The sequence below is a fragment of the Tyto alba genome, unplaced genomic scaffold, assembly GCF_018691265.1.
Source record: "Tyto alba isolate M040663 unplaced genomic scaffold, T.alba_DEE_v4.0 Super-Scaffold_45, whole genome shotgun sequence".
NCBI lineage: Eukaryota > Metazoa > Chordata > Aves > Strigiformes > Tytonidae > Tyto > Tyto alba.
Window position 1 is genome coordinate 19,003,828 of NW_024881321.1, and position 22,533 is coordinate 19,026,360.

A 22,533-nucleotide genomic window follows, 5' to 3' on the forward strand; every position below is an offset into this window, starting at 1 on the left:
CATCATGTTCCAATTTATCAATAACATTGGTTATAGAGAATTGTTCTTTACTGGCCATCTCAACTAAAGGTACTCTTGCTACACCTTCTGGCAGTCAAATTGTTGCAGCTGTCTCTTAATGACTGCTTAATTTTGTTAATTTGTTCCTCTGGGACTCAAAGAAAGATCCTGATTTCATTTAACCTAAGTGTTCCTCTGTGTGCCACCATGAATTAGAAGTGAAGAGTAAGCAGCAGAACTTTTTGTATTTTCTTTTTTTTCTTTCTCTTTTGCTTGTTGTGTGAAGTTGCAAGTTGAAAAAGGAGCACTCTGTTAGAGCACTAAGCAGAGCATTAAGAAGCCTTTTAGAAGAGGGAGATTGAGGTATTAGGGTGATGGGGGAGGTTTGAGTGTCTGCACTAACTTTGCTTCAAGGAAGTTATAGTCTAAGTTTGAGCTGGTCGTTGGAGTCTTACGAAGAGTGAAATAAATCCTGAAGCTTTTTCTTATGCTATACAAAGTCAGTTCAGCTGCCCACTGGATTGTTTCCATGGGCTATAAGTGAGTGAAACTTAGCCTAAGATGTTGACATTTAACACTTACAGCTTGGTTTGCTTGCCAAGACATAGTCATCAAGTGGCATTTGAAATCTTCTAAGGTGCTAGGAATATCGTCACAGGGCTGACAGATGTGATATGAAGCTAATGGGAACACATGCTTTCCTGTTATGGCAGCTGAGGGCCATGTGGGATCCCAGACGGGCCGGGATGACTGTGTGTGGGAAGCAGTCCTATATTCAGCCTGGTGACAGAACCTCCACGTTTAAAAATAAAATGTACAGGAATACTATGTTAACAGGAAACTTGTGCATGCAACTTTCACCTTTAATATAGTGTTCATACAGCCTTAACACATTTGAAAGCAGCACAGACAAAGCTAAATGTATATAATATGTATATACATATTCTGTATCCTTAGCAAATCCTTTTTCAAAGCTTAAAGGATGTATCACATTCCAGAATTTGGGTTAATCTTGCATTCCCTCACAAAATAAAAACCTTTATTTTAGTATATAAAAAAATACATAGCACAAGCACCTTTGTATATCTCCTTTATTCTGCTTTGTTTATCATACGGAGTTAAACTTCTGTAGCTACTGCAATCCCTAACAACTTCTGAGTAAGAATGGCCACAGCAAAATTTAATCTACTCTCTGGTTAATATGTTTTTGGTTGGTTTTGGTTTTTTTTTTTTTTTTTTTTTTTTTGTTTGTTTGTTTGTTTTTTTGTTTTTTTAAATAAAGTTGTTTTCATTTTTATATACACCCACACTGAAGGAACCAAAAGGAGATAATTTATCTATGTATTTTTTTATTAGGTTAAATTTAGCTGTACTAGTTTGTAGCTGTCATCTTATTACTGAGTAGCCCAAACCAGAAACTTGTTGTTGTTTGCTTTGTGTGGAAATAGCATACATTCCATGTACCATACATTGTTGGGAATTCCTGAGAAGCTTGTGAAGAATAAGCACAGAGATTGTGTTGTTAATTTAAAATTAATCAGTACTGGATCCTCTTTTTCACCAGCCTTCTTGTAATAGTGAGAATTACAGCTTTCTAAGGAAGTTACAGAGATTCCTTTTTATTAAGATTTTTTTTTTTCAGAATAGGTGTAATTCACATTTTTTCATAGCTATGATACTAAAATGGATATATTTGAAATCTAGATAATTATGTATGTGAGAAGCAGCTGAGAAAAACTGCAGTTTATCACATGCTTCTATTGACCCAAATAATCTAAGAAAAATTTCTGTTCAGCAGTAACTAGCTGTGTTATCAGCTTTCTGTATAAGAGGATGCTTAAGGAAAATTAAGGAAATGTTTAAATTAACACGTATAGAAAAAAATTATTCAAAATCGTGTGTATTTCCAGTATCTTGATTCAACTGTAAATTGTTTGGAAGTGGTTTATCTTTCATTTTAAGTGTCTATACAGACATTACTTTACTAGGAACTGCGTCTACCTGTACTGTGAAATCTTCCAGATGTTGCTGTTTCTTTCAATATTTTGAAATATTGCAAATACAAAACAGTGGTTGTCTCCTGGTACCTTTCTTTATCTTCTTTACAACTGAAGGATCTTAAAATGAAGAAAAAAAAAAAGATAATTTTTCATCAGATCTTACTAATTTATTATTCTATGTTAATTTTTCTATGGCAGCCAAAATTACTCGCCTGTGTCACAGCCAGGCTGCTGTAATCTCAGATATCTTGTTTTGCCCTTAAAAACTTTTAAGATTAACACAGATCAAAACTGGACCTCTCTCTTGCCTCCTTTGCTTTCAATATAAGTACTTTCTTCCCTGGTCGTAGACCATTTATGTCCATTATACTATGTCTATAGAATAGACAGCACTGAATGAAAACAGCAAGTGGCTGATTTAAAACAGGAAAATAGGAGCTGGTTTGTCATGTGGTATTCTTCACAATTCTTCCCTGAGGATGCTGTAAGGTGCTAAAAGTTTCAAAGGCTTGCAAAAGTGGTTGCCTGAATGGCTAGAAGAAAAATACGTCAAGGATGACACCTCTGGTTAAAAATCATGAGTCAGAAATTGCTGTTCACTGTGAAAATATCCAGGGTGGAATTTATGTTGGCTACTGTTAGTTGGAATAGATAAATTTTTAGTCTAAGCCATTACAGACCACGGTCTTCCTAAAACTGTCCTCTGGATGAGTGCTATTGTACAAATGTGGGTGCTACTGCAACCAACAGGTGCACATTCAAAGTGTATATCCTGTTCACTCAGGTGCCTATGTTCTGAAGAGAATTTTTGGCTGATAGAAGTATCTGGGGAACCCAACAGTGAAAGCCCAGCTCAGACCAAGAGGTTAGTCAAGAGATTAGATATTTTCACAATCAAACCAAACTCCCAACTGGACTTACACATGTTGTTAGCTACCCCCATTGGCTGTGCAGGGAGTGCCTAACCCTTCTCTGACTAATCCTCCACAGTCCTGGTCTCTTGTTTTTAGACTGGATGAAATTTAAATTGGAGATGACTGAATGAACTTCCTTGACTATACCCTGAGCACCAAATAGTATAGGTGTTCTTCATGTTTACCCTCAGTGCAGCTCCTTGACACAGAGAAATGGCAATCCTTATTTTGCTAGTCAGGAATTTGAGACAAATCTTTTGGGCAGTGTGTCCCAGAGTCCTACATGAAGTCTTCATCAGAGCCAGAATATTTTGTACTGAAGTTGTTATAATGTATGGACTGTATGAATAGTGATGGTGTTCTTGAGAGTTAATACAAATGTACAACCTGGAGTTTGGTCTGAGTGTGAGCTGATAAGAGCGTGAAGCACCCTGGCCCACGTGCTCTGTATTTTGGGAATACTCTTCCAGTAACTGTTCAGATGATTATTCTGAACAATGCTCTACCATCCATTACTAATCTTATCTCTGCTACCACTTATCCTAAACCTGAGTCATCTATTGTATCTCAAGTGGATTTTACAAAGTGTTCTATGTTTTATATCCTATGAGATGATATTGGCCCGTTTTCTGTAATCTTTTGTTGGAGTTTCCTGGACTACAAACCTCAGTCAAAACCTTCTCAGACTGGCAAATCAAATATGAACTGGCATAAGAAAAAAGCAAGTATACTTTGTTGGATTTCTTAGTCAGAAATGTGGAAAAATATCACCAGAATGGTACATTTTTTCCTCATTTTTGTATGGCTCTATTTTAATATAGTTAAAAAAAAACCCAAACAGTGTTCCTAATACCACTATAAACTTGATCTACACATTTTTCATGTGGTCAGATCACTTGTCTACTGCTTTTCTGAACCAAGTATATTCTCACTGTGTTTTCTGATTACAGAAAAAGATTGTAAACACTAAAAGTAATCACTTAAAATATTTGAAAAGAATCTCAAGTAGTTATTTAAAAACATTTTTTACTTACTGGAATTATTGTATTTCCTATTGTTGGTAGTAAACTTAATTTTCCTCCATGGAACAATATCATGTGAATCTTACAAACAATCCACTTTTTAAGTGTTTTGAGACACAAATTCATACAGTAACTTAATTTAGGATGTAACTGAGTTGCGTATCATTTTAATTTCTATTTAAAGTTTTCTTGTCATAATTCTTCCCCTTTAAATAGTTTTGTTTCTTCTATAGTCTAAGTAGCCATTATGTTAAAGATCTGACATTTGCTTCTCAACTTTCTCTTTAAGCGTTATTGTAATGCAGCCCTTTGAAATGAAAATGTATTGACAAAGCAAAAGTAATCCATTGGAGATCTGTAAGTGGTACTAATTTTGCCACACTATAAATATGAATGTTGCAGGGTCTAGGTGTAAACTAATAGTCTAGGTTTACAGGGTAATTGGAGGAGATCTAATCTGTAAAATTAGAGAGATTAGAGAGCGATTCATTTGACCATGTTGTTCTTGCTCCTCAATTTCTGCAGGGATGGGAACATACTCTGTTGGAAAGTCAGCATGGTCCAATATGGTAGCAAGCAGGGAGTTACTGCAACCAGATTTCTTTGTTATCACTAAAACAGTGAATCAAAACTACACTTATTGTCACAGCATTTCACAGCATATTTTTCACAATAATATTTCACAGGAAAAATGGCTATATACACAACTTCCCATATATGGCTAATCTACTGGATTTCTGAAGAAAATTACCAACAATGAAAATGTTCTGTCTTCTCTAATATGCCTTTAGAGGAAGAAGGGAGGTTTAGAGTACATCAAAGACTAAATTTCCAGCTTGCTTGAATCCTGGAAATTCTGACTATAACGATATTTCTAAAAGATAAGCATAGTCTCTGTACTTCCCCTGAAGTGCAGTAAAATCCATCTCCAATTTCAAAACCCATTATAAACAACCTGCAAATATGCAATGTGTGGTGACAGTGGAACAAGCATGCCCGTTGTAAATGTGGGAGGTGAAAAGACAAAACAGACCATGCTGAGTTTCAGGGCAATCTGGATGTTTCATGTTCAGTTATTTCTTTTGTTACAGTTGTTTTTTTGTTAAATGATTATTTCATCCACCAGATATTTTGATCTCAGGTTTAGAAATCTAGCTTTGTTGCTCAGCTCCTTCTCTACTCACTAGTGAGCAAGCAATTGCCTTTTACAAAGGGAAGAAATGTGTCCAGGTGAAGGAGGAATATAATAACTAATTGTGATACTTTAAATCTCAGTGCCCAAGAAACATAAAAATAATTTTTTACATCCTCCTGACACCAAATCTAGGCTGATTGATATGAAAAATTATGAAGAAAATGACTCTTAACATCTGATTGAAACATAATTCCTGGGGGTTTTTGTCAGACTCTGAGACAAAACAAGAGGAGAAAATTCAGACCTATGGCTGGTTGGTGTCTAAAGCTGTTACTTTTATTTAATAAAAAAAAAAAAATACCTATGCTTCACATATTTAGTATGAAAGTACAACATTAAAATGTCTAAGGCTGGTGCACTCATGGTATAAACTGGCCTAGCTCTGGGAAGTAATATTGGCCCAGTTCTATTCTCTGAGCTCCTGTAGCACCCACAAAGGACTGCTAATTTCAAAACATGAAGGCTGTGGTACTCCCCAGAGTTTATGTTAGAGGTAATGTATTGCTAAACAGAATGAGGGAGAAAGGTGCTTTTCAACAGAATAATCAATCAGAAGTGTGTTCTAGTGAACACAAAAAAAAAAAAAAGAAAAAGGCAAATCATAAACTAGAAGTATTTCCAATTCTTTGTAAGAATAGGAACAGAAAACAGTTATCTAGATCTAAAGTTCTGGAAAGAAGGAAAGACACATGCCTGTACAGAAAACAACAATGGTGTAATTGATCAAATATGTTGATATTTCTGGAAAAATAATACCTCCACAGACTTTTTACTTTTAGAAATGCTCTCAAAGAAGTGGTTTGCACAAAAAGACAAAACACTGTAGCTTGGTGGTAATGGCAGTCTTGAAAATGGAATATGGAGTGGGACTCCTGTGCTGACCCAGAACCCTCCTCTCATTTTTTGGGGCTGAGTTCCAGCACCTGGGCTACTGTGCAAACAAGTGATTTGGCCTTCCTTGGGCCAACCTTCAACAGCATGGTTGAAGTTGGAAAGCACTTCTGGACATCATCTGTTCCAACCCTCCCTTGCTCAAGCAGGGCCACCTAGAGCCAGCTTCCCAGGACCATGTTCAGACAACTTTGGAATGTCTCCAAGGACTGGAGACTTCACAGCCTCTGTGAGCAACCTGTGCTCAGTTACCTCCACAGTAAAAAATGTGTTTCCTGATGTTCATCCAGACTCTCCCGTGTTTCAGTTTCTGCCCATTGCCTCTGGCCCTGTCACTGAGCACCACTGAAGAGAGCCTGACTCTGTCCTCTTTTCACCCTTCCTTGATGAGATTCCCCTGAGACTTCTTTGCTCCAGGCTGAACAGTCCCAACTCTCTCAGCCTGTCCTCAGAGGGGACATGGTCCAGTCCACCATCTTGGGGGCCCTTTATTGGACTCTCTCTGATATTTCTATGTCTCTCTTGTACTGTGGAGCCCTGAATTGGACACAGTACTCCAGGAAAATCCATGCCTCTTCATCTCACAGAAAACTTTAGTAAAAGGTGAAAAACTTATAGTATCTCAAAAGAAACCAGAACACTCAGAGACTGTGGACTCTTAGTGAGTAGGAGGTCTCTGCTCTCATCTCTGATGGTCCATTACCACACTGCTGACAGTGAGAGACAGAAGCATTTCACTTAGGCTTTCAAAACAGTTCTTTTTTCTTCATTGTTTATAGAGCCTATATGTCTAGTGTAAATCTTCCAAACCTCCCAGCCAGCCTTGGGGAATCTGGATTACCCTGTGAGACCTATTAAGCATTGCAATGCCTAAGTGGGGAATATAGAGGAGGTAACACTGCTTCAAATTCTTATTTGTGACTGGAATATTGGATAACATTTGGTTCACCCATGTTCAAGAAAAATTAAATCAAGGCAGAAGAAGTACAAATGTAGTGAGTAAGTTCAGGAAGGAAGACAGAGAACCTGTTGGACAGAGGGAGAGCAACAAGACATGACTCATTTTGCGCAATGAAATGAGAGCTGAGAGGATATAATATTTCTGCTAATAAATGTGAGGTGGGGGGAAAAAATATTTACATGCCTGACATCTTAGTTCAATAAATATATATAGACTGTCAGTGAGTAAATTGTGACTAGAAATTAGAAGATTTTCCTCCAAGCAGGGAAGAAATTATTTGTCAAAAAAAAAAAAAAAAAAGTAGAGGAATAGGAATAGGAAGTGGAATTCAAGTGAAGATGGAAAGTGTTGCATATATAGAATATAAACAATCTTGCTTCACATGGTAGGAGAGGAAAAGCCTTGACAATCTAGGAATATCTTTCACCCTCATGTTCACATCACTGCTTCTCATTATCTTTTATAATGCTTCAAATTCCCTCATGAATTCACTGGACAGATTTTTCCACAGCCTAGCAAGTCACAGAAGTGAGTTTTCATAATTCTATTCATGTTCCATAATACTCCATTCTCTGAATATGTCTGTTCACTTAAATTGGGTAGTAAGAATACAAGTATCACATTCTTGACTATAGTTAAGTAACAACCTGTGATATTTCATTGTGGTATATTACCTTTGCTGCTTTATTTTTTCCCTCATGTGAGGGAAGGAAAGACTGAATCTAAACATTTTCCTTCAGCTCTATGTATAAAATCCTGCTTTTGCTGAAGACAACTTTGTCTTCAGTTAATTTAAATCTTATCAGATGCTTTTGAAGTGCACCTTAACTGAAGATGAAATGTATTCACTTGATTTTAATGATATATAGGTAGTTCAGAATTGATAATCAAAGGTGGTTTTTGTACTGTTTTGTGCTTTATTATTACTGTTGTACTGGAGCTCACAAATGATCACATTATTGAATATAATTCTTAATTAGTTTACTTGGCTAATTTATAAATGCAGAGATTTTCTGGAAAGCTGATAAAACCCATATCTGTTTTCTTAGGGTGGGGAACCTTTCTCAAAGACGTCAGTCTCTTCAAAAGGGTTGTTTCTTCCCCTTAAAGATTTTCATATCAACAGAGGGCACTAACCCCTAGATCATTTTGTGGTTGAAAGGATGTTTGGTTTTGGAAAACTTGTACTGCCAACCACTGCTGTTCTGGTTTCATGATGTCCAGGTTCCTGTTTTTTTCAGATTGTGGTGCCCCAGTGCCACACTGTGCCTTTTCTCTTGGTGAAATATCGTGAGAAACAGAAGAGGTACATATATCTAGCAACTTGGGAAAGGATAAAAAAGTGTTCTTGAAACATTTGTGGCATGAGTAAGGACATGTTTTTTCAAGAAGAGTAGCCATGGACTGAGGTATTGCTATGCAGAAAGCAGAACATGCTTTTTCTCTTCACTGTAGTTATGACTGAAACAAGACACAAGTTGGTCAGTCATGGGCTTTCTAAATTAATGTATGCTGTTTCCACATTTATCTTGTTACAGGAATATTGAGATGAGTAGGCAGGTTGTACAGGAATAGATGAACACATAAGAAAAGGAGAACAATTAAGAAAGGGTTAGAAAGGCACGCTTAAAAGAAATATTCATAAAATCATAGAATCCTCTGTGTTAGAAAAGACTCTTAAGGTCATTAAGTCCAACTGTAAACCATATAAAAACCTTTCAAACCATGTAAAACTGCAGCTCAGGTTGCTGCAGCTGAAAGAAGAGAGGACAGTCTAGTAATGAACTGAAGGACACGAAAGTGATAAATTCTGAGTTAGGCTAACTAGAATCAGCCTAGTAGCAGCATACACTCTTTCAGTCATGATGACTCCAAATGTTTCTGTTATGGTATCTAATAATTTTTTTAACAGTAGATCCTACCAGTAAGAATAAAAGTCCGATACGGATTTTTCTGGGAACCAGTTCCTTATAAATGATCTGTTTCACACTTATGCCAGGAGCTGAGAGTGGAGCTACATGGTGCATTACCACCCATCTTTCCTCACCCTAGTTTTAGTTGAATGGTCCTGCCTCTGAGGCATCTCTGGCATTCACACAGTCCTGGCTCAAGTAGATTGAACTAACTTCCTGTCACAAAACAGCTCACTTTTCTGAGAGGGTGAGATATAAGGATGAGAAGGGGAAATAAAGTTTTCTGAAAGTTTAGCAAATTGAATTGTCTCTGTGTTAATGTCCAGTGAGGGGTGGAGTGAGCTCAAAATAAGGAAAGAAGGGCAAAGTCAGGAGCTGAGCTGTTAATGGAAAGAATGGATAATTTTTTTCTTATAATTTATAAGGGAATGTTAAATCAGCTCAAGTTGTATTTTATAGCTTCAGCTGGAAAATAGTACCCACTCAAACTCACATGCCTGAACTATTCTAGTTCTATGTGTCCCAGGGCTTTTTAACATGTTTTAATGAAAAAACTCTGGATCAGTAGTCACTGTTTTACCTTCCAGCACCTAGCATCCAGCTTGCACCACAGGTACTTCAGCATTTCACCTACAATCAATTCACCTGTGTTTCAGACTGTGTGGTTCTCTTACAGCTCCATTGCCATTTGATAACATGAACTATCATTCCAAATTAGTTTTCATATTTTTGTCATACAAATGTTGTCCCTTTATCATAGCTATTTTACAGAATGAACAAAGATCTTCAGTGTATTTTTATAATGTTCAGATACGCTTAGAGCTTATACTGAGTAAATACTTGATCATCTGGAATCCTTTTAATACCTGCCAGCAGATAGCATTACACAGCAGTTTATTTTTCCTTAATCTTGGCAATGGTAAGACAGACAGTTCAAGTTTAAGTGATGAGTGAACAGAGGAAAGTAACACCTTTACTTTTTATAGCCATCCACTTCTATTTTCTTGTATGTTGGACTTTCTTTGAGAGGTTAAAAGGGGCCCTTGTGCTCTTTACTATGTTTAAATGTACAGTGAGTTGATGAAAGACCAGAAAGAACTTTTCATGATCTATCAACTCTAACCTTCATGAAGTTAGTGTGTTACAGTGTGGGCTTTGTAGTTATCTTTTGAAAACAGAACGATTTCATCACTACCTCAGGGAGATAAAAGGCAGCCTGAATAATATGTTATTACTGCAGAGAAAAAGATCAATTTATCAGTCAGCCACAATGCATATGTATCACAAAAGGACAATGACAGACACGCGGTCCAAATGCAATACTGACAGGAGGTTCTTAAGCCTCCTTTTATGCAGTTATTGCTACTATTTGATTGCAAGTTAGATGATTTTTACAAGGAGTCTTTTACTTGTGAAAGGAGGTGCAGCCTTTATCAATGATGTATTCGAAGAATTATGGAATAAACCATTAAGGGTTACAAAAAAAAAAAAAAAAAGACAAAAACCCGATATTTTATGTATGAACAACAGAAGAAGCCCAAGCAATAAGGCAATGAAGAATTTAGACATACTCGTTGCAGTGATAATACTCAAGTTTAAGTTCCCATTTCCCTTCAGTCACTGGGATGTAGCAGTTTGGAGGGCTTTACAGCTCCCTTTGCTGGTAACAAGCAAGAAGTGCAGTTTGTATGCATGATCCCTGGTTTGTTTGCGGTATCAGGTTTTAACTATCTTCACAGGCAGTATGTCCTGACTCCTGCTTTCAGTTATGATATAGTAGATCTTTTAAATAATTCACCAGCTCCAAAGGAAAGTATAAATAGAACAGAAAAATAAACAAGGAAAAAAAAATGAATCTCGTATAAATACACTAAATGAAATTAAGATCAAGCCAAAACATACAAACTTTTATTAGAAGTGTATGACAAATTAAAAAAAAAAAAAAAAAAAAAAAATCAAACAATTATTCTGTATAAGATAGCCACAATAAGACTGACTGAGAAAGGAAATTTTTCTAACACATGCTACAGTGCAAAAAGCTAGCCTATAGCCTATCCCCTTACCAGGAAGCTGAAGCAGAAACAGAACCCTCACCTGAAGCCTTTCCCTAATCCCAAAGGCTAAATCCTAAACCTCAAAGGTGAGCTGAATACCCAGCCCTGGTCTAAATGAAAACCCCTAAGAAGATATCCTAATGAGATGACTGAAGCCTTAGCCACCCTAACTCAAGGGCTTCAACTCCTGACCTTAAGTGTCAGGTTCTAGAGCCCCTTCCTAACCTTAGCTTGCATGTGTTAGGCCCCTCAGAAGGCAGAAGGGCAGAGGTTGTGAAGTGAAAGCCTAGGGAGATGATTATGATGGGCAATAAAACTAGGTTTGTGTCAGGGAATTTCAATCAGTGTAACTTATTCTTAATAAACAAAACTTTTACTTACCAATCCTGGTATTAACAAAAAATAAACAAACAAGGAAAATACCTTAGCTTCCCTCTGGGCATCTCAACTCTCCTCTTTCATGCCTATAATCCATTCGCTGGGTGTTATGCTCAGACTCTTTGGTGAGGCGAGGGATGGTGCAGGAGACAGGGGTTGGTGTTTAGCCGTTCCTTTTCTTTTGCTGCTCCTTATTTCTTACTCGGCTGATCAAACATGGTTTCCTCCACCAGCTGCCATCCCTTTAGAGTCATGCCTCCTCCTGAGTCTTCTCTCTCTCCCCATCCAGCCTGATATTTGGCTCCAGCCCTTATACAGTGTTGTGGTTTGAGCCCAGAGGTCAACTGTGCTCCATACAGTTTCCCACTCACCCCTTCTCTCTCAGAAATGGGAATGAGAAAAATACAACAAAAGGCTCCAGAATTGAGATAAGGACAGGCAGTGATGACTCATCCATTATGGCAACAGGTAAAAGACAGACTTGTTAGGGGAAGAAAAAGAACATCAATTTAATTCAGACACTAACAACAATGTTAATTAACAAACAGAGTAGAACAGTGAGAAGTATTACCACATCTTAACACCTTCCTCCCACCCCTCCCTTCTTCCCAGGCTCAGCTTTGCTTCCTATACCTACCTCTACCTCCTCCCCATCAGTGGTGTAGGGGGCAGGGGATGAAGTTACAGTCAGTTCCACCACTCCTTCCTCTTCAGAGGAAAGAATCTTTGCATTCTTCCTCTGCTCCAGCATGGTGTCCCTCTCACGGGAGACAGTCTTCCGTGAACTTTGTCTGACATCAGTCCTTCCCACAGGCTGCAGCTCTTCCCAAGCTGCTCCAGCATGGGTCCCTCCCACATGTTGCAATGCTCCCAGCACCAAACTACACCAGCATGGACTTCCCTTGAAGTCCTGGTCTTCTTCAGGCACTGCCACCCACTCCAGTGTGGGGTACTCTACAGGTTGCAGGTGGGCATCTTCTCCACCCATGACCTCCATGTGTGGCATGGGGACAGCCTGCCCTCTCACTATAGGCTGCAGGGGAGTCCCTGCTCCAGCACACCTCCTCCCCACTCCTTTTTTTTTTTTTTTTTTTTTTTTTCTACTAACCTCAGCGTTCAGAGAGCTGTCCTCCTCACAACTCCCACACCTGCTCCCCCGTTTCTCTTCTTAAATATGTTTTCACAGAGGTTGGGCCATCACTGTTAATTGGCTCAGCCTTGGCCATCACTGTTAATTGGCTCAGCCTGGGCCATCACTGTTAATTGGCTCAGCCTGGGCCATCATTGTTAATTAGCTCAGCCTTGGCCATCATTGTTAATTAGCTCAGCTTTGGCCAGAGGTGGGTCTGAATTGGAACTGGGGAAGCTTCAAGAAGCTTCTCACAGGGGACCATCACTGTAACCCCCTCTCTGCTACCAAAATCCCTGCCACACACACACAAACTAACACACTCAGGCTGCTTTGTCTCCAATACCTACTCAGGCTACAGCTCCTTAGCATTTCTTCTGCTCTACTGTCCTACTCAAGCATAGTCTCTTGTGTCTTCTGCTCTAGCATTATCATCTCTTTCCTTGTCTCAGTGTTCACCACCTAATATTTTCTTTTGCAGAGGCTCCAGAAACTCCTCTGATTCTGTCACACAGTGCATGCATTTTGTCTGCTGTGGAGCTGGCATAGGCAGTCCATGATCTCTTTCCAACCAGATCAACCCTGCAGCCCCCCATTAAAAAAAATACCCCAAATCTAACCACTAACCCTCCACCCTACCAAAGGCCCTTATGGAGCTCAGGGAAGCTGGGAGGTTGTAGAATGGGAGATGGAGATGCAGGCTAGAGGCCAAGAGTTGGTTGTTGATGGTGAGAGCCCCTCTGTTTCAGCAGCTGAATGTCCACAAACTGGAGGCCAGGCAGGAAGGAGTTCAGCCAATAGAGCAGTGAAATTTTGTGGAGATAAGGAGGACTGAAGATGTGGCATTGTGTCTGGAACAGAGATTGAGAGATCACCTTTACTAGCCCTTCACCCTAAGTCCAAGCACTCCTCAGTGCTACCAAATCCCTCAACCCTACCTCTAATTCTTAGCCCAGTGTCTTTTTCTAATCCATAACCTCAAAGCACATACCCAAATCCTGAAACCCTAACACCTTCCTCTGTTCTTCACCCTAGGTTGTGTTTTTATCATCATATGTACCTGTTAACATAGAATTTTTCTTAATGTTTATTCTGAATATTTTTGAAAGTTTTCTGTCTCAGGAAAAAATATTTCTCCAGTACAGAGATGGAATTGAGACATAGTTCAAGTAATACTACGTGGCTTGCATATAATCCTAAATCAAGAGAAACTATTTCGTATAAAATCTTTCTCAAGATGCAGAAAGTTGTTAAAACCTATACAATTAAGGTTAACCAACATTTTTATAAAATTTTTGAGTAAAAAAATTTCCCAAAATATCTCAGAGGGCAGGAAAGTCAAGGCACTGATTCTGTGTGAATCCACCATACTGTTATAGATTAGGTATAAAAGCACCACAATAGTGAAAAGTTGTGCTTGTCCAGTTATATCAAGTTCTATGATTACAGAGCACTCATTCTTTCACTGCATCGTCATTTTACAAGTGGGTGGATTTGCGTTTGTTGTTGGAGTTCTGTATCACAAGTTCTGCTGTAACATCAGGCTGATGCCTTTTTATCCTGTTCTTTGTGGAAGAGAAATCCAGAAGGGACTATCAAATACCTGCAATTCAAGAAGGTTTAAAGCTGCAGAACTCTGGAAGGTGGACGAGTACTCTGAGAGATGTATTGCTGCTCTCTCCTTAACTCTTTGCCATTCACTCTTTTTCCTGTTGTTGGAGACAGGATACTGGTCCAGAGAGACCTTTGGCATGAACTATTACAAATATTTATCTTCTCTTGTGATCTTTTGAAGTGGATATATAAGGGATTTTATAGTCCTCCCTCTGTTATATTCCAAGCAGTTTGAGGTATGCCAAGCACCTTTCCTACCCACAGACTTCCTTTCAAGGCTAATAAAAATCTTTCAGGATCATATTATGGTTTGAAAATAAGTCTGACAGCTTTTGATTGAAACCAGACTTGAAATACAAAATACTGGCTAATAATCAATTTATAATAAGCCTTATTATTATTCTATGATTTTATGATTTCATAGAATTCTATGATTCTATGACTATTAGCTGATATTTTAAATTATATAATACATATATACTCATAACCTAAAGCTAAGCAACAGATTTTTAAAGTGCCTGAATATTACAGCCTCTCCCCATTTCCCTTACTTAAGCTACATCAGACTCTTCCTTACTGAGCTAACCTCATTCATTCTTTATTCTTCATATCTTCCAATATAACCACTAATCATGTTTCTTTTTTTGATTTAAGTTCCCTCTGTGTATTATCTTGTCATTGAGTTTTTCTGGTGACTGAAGGTTGCATCTTTTAATGCTTCTGTATAGCTCATCATTTAAATTTGTCTTTCATAGCCCTCCCAGCATGACTGTATTGTCTATTCCTTTTCATGCTTAGCATAGTCCATTTCTCATACTGTACTTGTCTGACTCTCACCAGTAAATGCTTAGGATGGGACACAATGAGATGCTTGAAAGTTGGGCAGGGAGAGGATTCAGCGCCAGTCTTTAGATGCTTCTGGCCCAAATACAAATTTCTAGAGCCATTTGAGATGCCTTCTTGTATCCTTTCCACCTGACATTCCAGAAGAGTACAGCTTTCTTGTAGACTGTGTCATATTTCTCTGGTTCACTTGGAGATTTCAAAGGTCTCAAGATGTCTACCCTTAGGCAGCCAAATCAAGGTTGGTGGTACAAGACCCCCCAGCAGCAATACAAGCTGGGGACTGATCGTTTAGGGAGAAACTCAGCAGAAAAGGCCTTGAGAGCTCTGGGGGACAGCAAGCTGAGTGTGAGTCAGCAGTGTGCCCTGGCAGCAAAGACAGCCAGTAGAGTCCAGGGGTGACGCAACAGAAGCACAGACAGCAGGTCCAGGGAAAGGATTATCCCCCACTTTATTCCACACTCACTAGATCACATCAATAATAACGCAGTCAGTTTTGGACCCCACTGGTAAAGGAAAGACATCTATAAACTGAGGCAAGTTAGGGGAAAGTCACCAGGATAGTCAGGGCTGGAGCACTTGTTCTGTGAGGAGAAGGTGAGAAACGAGGGCTTGTTCAGCTTGGAAAAGAGATGGGTGCAGAGGGACCTGACAGTAGCCCCCAGTGCCTATGGGGAGGTCAGTAAGAGCTGGAGCCAGGCTCTCCACAGGGGTGCTTGGTGAGAGGAAGAGAGGCAGTGGGCATAGATTGACAAAGGATAGTTTCAGACTGAATTTCATGAGAAACTTTTTCCCCATGAGGACAGTCAGGTAGTAGAGCAGGTTGCCCAGGGAGGTCGTGCTGTTTCCATTCTTGGAAGTTTTCAAAATATGACTTGATAAAACCCTGAACAACCTCATAGCTGCCCCTATTTTAAGCAGCAGATTGGACTAGAGACCTCCTGAGGGTCCCTTTCCACCTGAATTATTCTGTGACCCTATATTTCTGTCTAAAACTAAGATAGAGATTAGATTAAATTATTTTAATCCAAACTCAGTAGCTCTTATTGCAGTCTAGTACCATCTGAACTGCTCTGGGGACTCTCACCTGTCTTTCAGCTTCTTGTTCAGAAGGTATCAGGTCTTCAGTTGCTCCTGGGTCACATCTGCTAGCTCTGTGTGGTTGTCTTAGCTCCAGCAGTCATCTAGGTTGACACTAAACTCTCTTTGAAATGAATCAGGGCCCTGATCATCCATTGTTGCATTTGGCGCTTAGACATCAACCCACATGTAAACATCTGCATAGACATCTAGCATTTATGTGTGAAAAACTCAAACTGAACCCCAGCTGTAAATTTTAAATTTAAATGTATCACATGACCTAGGTGTTTAAATTCCCAGCATAGCCAGTTGCCTAAACTTAGTTGCCCAGTGCCCTTTTGGATACACTAGAGTATTTAACACATTTCTGTTGGACTGTCAGGACCCTGTGCGTCCCAACAGGATTTTTGGAAGAGCCTGGTGTTTCTGGAGTAGAAGCTGGAGGCAAATGAGAATATTCAAGAATGTCCAGGTAGCATTGAATAAAATATGACCAAATGTCCACATCTGGTATACTCACCATGTCTTCTCTCCGTAGTCAGTGAAGAGAAATGAGGATATGCTATCAGTAGTTCAGTTCATTTTATCCGAGGTGTCTGCATTCAAGGTCACCAAATTTTTTGTCTTCCTTGCTAATGACCAAACTTGCACGTACATTAGGTATGTGAAAGTCAGAGTTTGCTTTCACATCTACCAGATGTCATTTACGTAAGGAGCCTCATATCATGCCCCATATGTCCTGTGACCACCTAATAGGTAAATAATTTAATATCTTTTGGTTTCCTTTGTTTTTTGGTTTCACCCTTGCATTACAAAGTGTATTTGATCTTTGGAAAATAAGAAAATTCAGGGACAGCCTTTAACTATTGAGAACAAAGTAGTAAGTTCAGTGCTTGTGAATTCAGGCTGTGTATTTAGGCAGCTAACTTTAGAAATCTGTGTTAGTAAATTTTTCCCTTGAGCTTTTCCTGAGTTGGTCCATGACTGCCTGCAGTGAGATCAGCTTAGGTTGGTGTTAGTATAAGCTGATCTCCTTAGGGTCCCTTCATAGTCACTGAAGACTAATAGGCATCTTCAGATTTGCATTGTCTGTCGATTTAGGGTAGGATAAATCACCTGTGGCAGCATTTATTTTCCCTTCCTGACTGAAAAGGGAATGGAGGACAATAAAGTCAGATTACCTGTGAGACAATTAAGCTAGATCTGAAGAACATTTATGTTGCTTTTAAGCTTTCCTTGCTTCAACCATTTATCAGGTTATTGTGCTAAGGGACAGATGTTTCTGATGGAGCTTCCTTACCATGAAGGACACTGTGCACTCTGTGGCACACTTAGTGGAGGTGGTGATTTGTGTTATGTCATAGACCATATTGTAATTGGTAGGATGTTTATTATTTTTTTTGTTTAAAATCAGGTGTAAGATGTTCGTTTGTGTCTTACTCTCATAGCATTGGCATGCCCTGCTGGTGACTTTTTTCAATACTTCAGTGTTTTGCTGGTCTGTGTTCTTGCACTCAGAGTTAACTGAGTCTTTGGGGCGTGCATTGTCCTTCAAACTGAGCTCCCTTTTCTTGTGTGCTGTTGTTAACACTATGTTTTAGTTAAATCTTTTTTACATTGGTGTATAAATCGTGTAATGGTACCTTCCTTTCAGAGGATTGTTTCAGAGTTGATCTCTAGATGGCAATATTAGGTAAACTACAATCATCTAGATGACCACTAGATGGCAATATTAGGTAAACTACAATCATGTTTCTCACAAATACACTACCCTAAATGCACATCTGTATCAAGACAAAGGGAAACACCTTTCAAGAGAAATATTGCTTTATTTCTACACAGTGTGTACTGCTAGAGATCTGTCATGTCATAGGATGGGGCTTAAGCATAAGATATTCACTTCTCCTTGTGGAAGTGGGATTCCTTGTGATCATGCTTTATGAGGTGCAAATTGCCTTTCTGTGATTTGTCTTTTCTTTCTTGGTTGTCAGTAATGTTTTGTGTGTAACTCTCTTCAACTTCTTCATGTGTGGAAGTTTTTTTCTGGTTTTGATCTCTGTTTCTATTTTATACATGAATTAAAATCCTGCACAGGAAAGCCAGTTGCCAAATGTGACCGAAAAGTTGTTGATCTTTGGAAGGTATTTATGGAATGATGGAAAAAGACACAAAGAGCCTTTGTCAAAGATCTGTCTGTGATGTTCTGTAGAAAGTAGCTCAACAATGTTATCCATCTTACACTATTTTAGCTTGTATTTTTAAAAAAATCTAATTTGAAATGTTACAGTTTGACATGGCTTAACGGTGAAGAGGTTTCATTCTTTGTTTTATTTTTCCTCCTTGTTCCCCCATCTTGAACTAGTTACTGTAGAAATATATATAACTTGTTTGTTTGTTTTTTTTTTGATTATTTGTTTTTAAATGAATGACATTCTCCAGCTGGCTTGTCTTGCCTACCTTTTCTCATGGGTTTCTGCCTGCCGAAACTTTGACTCCTAAATACTAGCCAACTTACCAAGAGTCCTCTCAGGCTCTCCACCTCTTTGTAGCCATCTTCTCTGATGTCTATATATACAGACAGAGTGAAGGTAAAAGATAAGCAGGGAGACAACTCTGTGAAGAAGGAAAGGAGATGATCAGAAGAGAGCTTTAAATTGTACATGCTTGAACTTGTAGCAGTTCAGGGACATTTAAGAAGGCTGGAGAGCCATCTCAAAGTAATGATAAGGTCCTAAGATGAATCACAGGATGTCATCAGCCCTCAACAAAGACTAAAAGAACATCAAAGTGGGTAATAAAGTGAAGGGAAGAAACAGAAACTCAGACGGTTAACTAAGAAAGTTAGTATTAACTAGGTAGGACATTGTAAAGCCTGTCAAGAATCCTAGACTGTTCAAACATCAGGCTCTACCTCTACAGCACTTGTAAAATCAATGAGACCAGTGTGAAAACTGAAAATTTATCTATTACACTGAAGCATGCAAGAGCAAGAAAAAATAGCACTTTTCTCCTGAGTGTTGAAAAAGGCTCATGAGTAAGAGAATCAGTTTCCACTCAAGCTAAGGTTGCTACATAGAGAAAAAAAATCATGTCTCCTGTACAGTATTGACTCTTCCTTCTGACTCCACCACTAAAGTGCCATAGAGTCTTCATCTTTATTGCTCTGGATTTCTACATCCTTTCTTATGTCTTCTACCTGGAAATTATATAAGCAATGAATTCTTAGCGGCCATTTCAGTGAGTGTGTTCTCAATGCAACAGGATCCCTATCTTACATGTGAAATCTTGACATATGAATGATTCCCAAATACCCGAATAATGGATACTGATAACAAACAAGATTGGTTAAAGGGTGTGCTCTTCAGAGGGAAATTGTACAAAACAAGACAAAACAAAACAAAACCAAACCAAAACCTAATCATAAACTTTCTTTTGGAAATATCTTTTTGCTTCAGTCGAAATACTGCAGAAAAAATGTCTCTTGATGACATTTCTGAAAAGTAAAGAATAAATTAATTATTTCCCCTCTCACTTTGTTTCAATACTGTAAAAATATTTTACTTTGCTATTGGTTAGATATTTTATTTTAACAAAGATAAAATCTTTCAGCTTCACAATTTACCTTATTCTGGGTTTTATATTTTATCATGCATTGTAACATTATATTTTCATATGATCTATTTAATATTCCAGCTGGTAGCTTTTCCAATCTTGTCAAAATCAGAACTGATATTGTAAAAAAAGTCTCAGTGTTTCTAAATGAAAAAATAACTACATGTATATTTAGAAAAAAATACCCAGAATTCCAGCTTAAAAAAAAAAAAAAGACAAACTTTAGTTCTACCTAGAGACCATTTTGGAAAATTCCATTTTCATGGATTAACATATACACATAACATATTGTTCAGTTTTCAATTATCCTCTAGTACTACACTGAATTTAAACATTCCATGAATGTGCCTTATATAGCATGAAATGAATACCAGCCTGGATAAGAAGGTAAAATGTCAGCTGTGGGAAGGACTGCAAAATTAGACAGTGGACTGATAATGGTGGAAAGGTTGATGCAAATCACTACTGGCCTACTAGACTAAATGGGACACTATTGTAATAAGGTATAATATCACTTTGTAAATTACTAGAGTGCATGTAGATTGTGATTCCACCTATTCTACAGTAAAAAATCCATTAATTGAGAGGTGTACTTTTTAAACCAGATTATAGCGAGATCTTCTGCTAAGTGCACCACAAATCAGTTCTGTCAGCAAAACTGAAGGCACAGAAAAGTCCAGTACAAGGTGGGAGCCAGTCACTGACACTGGAAACCTTGTTTTTGTCATTGCCAATCTCTAGTGTGGACTTGCAGCCTCAGTGGGATAATTCTGCAAGGCTTTCTGTTGTGTTATTTCTACATTAATTGTAAACCAGAGCAATCACCACAGTTAGAGGCTTGGAAAAAATGTACAAGGTACAAAGAAAACTTTGACAACAGATTTGCCTAATTCTCTAACTTGTTGGCCTAGTCAATGCTTGTATTGTTATCTTTTCCTCCTGGTCCTTTCTTTAATATTGTTTGGTTTATTTCATAAGCGCTGATGAAGCAATGCACTGAATCCTTCAGTTATCTGTGATTAAGAATGTCCATTGATACCCACTCTCCTCAGCTTTTTCCTACAAGACCCAAGAGCAAAGGAGGTGTTTTATTCCAGCAAGCAACGGGTGAACATGTTGTGAGTACTGTTGTGGGTTGTGGATCCCTGAACTTTAGGTCACAATGTCAGCTGCAGGGCTGTGACTGGGCTCTGGAGAAGATCCATGATGTGCCTCTGCTAGGTAATAATCTGTCAGGAACAGCTCAGAGAACTTTATCATTTTTTGGTGAGGCACAGATTTTTTTTTTTTTTTCCTTATGAGGCAATTGGACAACTTTTCACCTGGGATAAAGAAATATGACAGATTTTACTGCATCAGGGATGTTCAATGGCTGAACTAACCCTATTTAGTTAACTTTAAAAAATTTGGCCTAATCATGTACAATAATAACGCTTAGCATCATCTTAGTATGTACATAAAAATTGATGTTATTAAACCTCTTTGAATTTCTACATCCACTTATTCTGATGTCACTAACATTTTAAAAACAGCTGCTCAGGTCCTGTTTATCCTGTTTGACTGACTGGACCTCCAGGGGTGGACTCTAAGTCCAGTGAGCTCAGACAGAGCTTCTGCTTTTTGGACACCCTCAGATTACCATATGAGTGGCCACACTAGAGATTCTCTCTTTTTACGTGTTTGAATTGCTCTTGTGGGAGATTTCCAGGTGTTTTAGGTGGCCTCTGATTGGCCATATTGGTCTAGTGGGTTAGGATACATGAAATGCTATAACACCTTGGCCAGATTCTGCCGTTTCTCTAATCAGCGGTATATTACTACCATAGAGGTCAGTAAACATAAGCAAAGGTGAAAAAACATTACTCTATTACCCACTAGTTTGCCCCCTTACAATAGCTTTCAGGGGAGGAATAATGTCTGTTGGAAAATATAATTAAAAAAAAAATGTGGAAAATAATGCCCTATTCTAATGCTTATTTTAGTTGAAAATCTTTCATATTGATTCTTCTTTTTTTTTTTTTTTATCTTAAAGATTCTATGAAACCAGCTATAACCATCTATATGAACATACAAAGCTCTTTTTTTGGAGATTAATCCTCCAAGAAGAAGTAAAATTTCATTGAGGACTGAGTTTTAACTCCTAATTAAATAAGAGTGTTTACTTGTCCCATTCTTAAGAAAATTTATACATGAACTGTTTTCCACCATTTCTAACACATTTAAGCACATCCTTCCCCATAAACATGCAACTGTGAAAAGGGTGTACGAAGGGGAGGATGGTATTTGCAGCAGTGTGACCATATTTTATTACTGCTAAACCATCTGTACATCACATTCTGACTGCAAGAAGCCCATCAACAAAGATGCTTGATGAAATTAAAATGAAAGTATATTTTGGTGTGAGACAAATATATGTATAAAAATGTACATAAGAAAAATATATAAAATTTGGGATAATCAAGTGCATTTCATGTAGTTTCTGTGTGAGTACAAATAATCACTTCATTTTTTTCCCTGTGTATTTTTTTTAATCAGCCTGAGGCACAGTGGGAGGTATAGCTTCAGCTTTCCAATAAGGAAGGGGCCAGGATTAGGGGGGGGTCTGCCTTCAAAGCTGTGTTAGGTCCAGAGAGAGCCTCCACCTGGGGTTTTGGCATCGGAGGGTCTTTGAAGTTTTTTGGATTTTTACTTACCAGGTGGTCTTAACTCATAGCAGCGTCTCCTCTGAGCTACAGTGGCACAGCACAGCAGGGAGCCTACCTGCTTCACTTTCTGGACTAAAGAAGCCACAGGAAAAAATCATACTTCTGTAGGATGGTTGTATCTCTTATGGCAGCACAAGAATCCCTGCTTCAGAACCCAGTACGGAATAGAAATATCTGCAGAAAGATAGCAGAAAGTCTGATGCAGTTAAAAACTAGGATTTA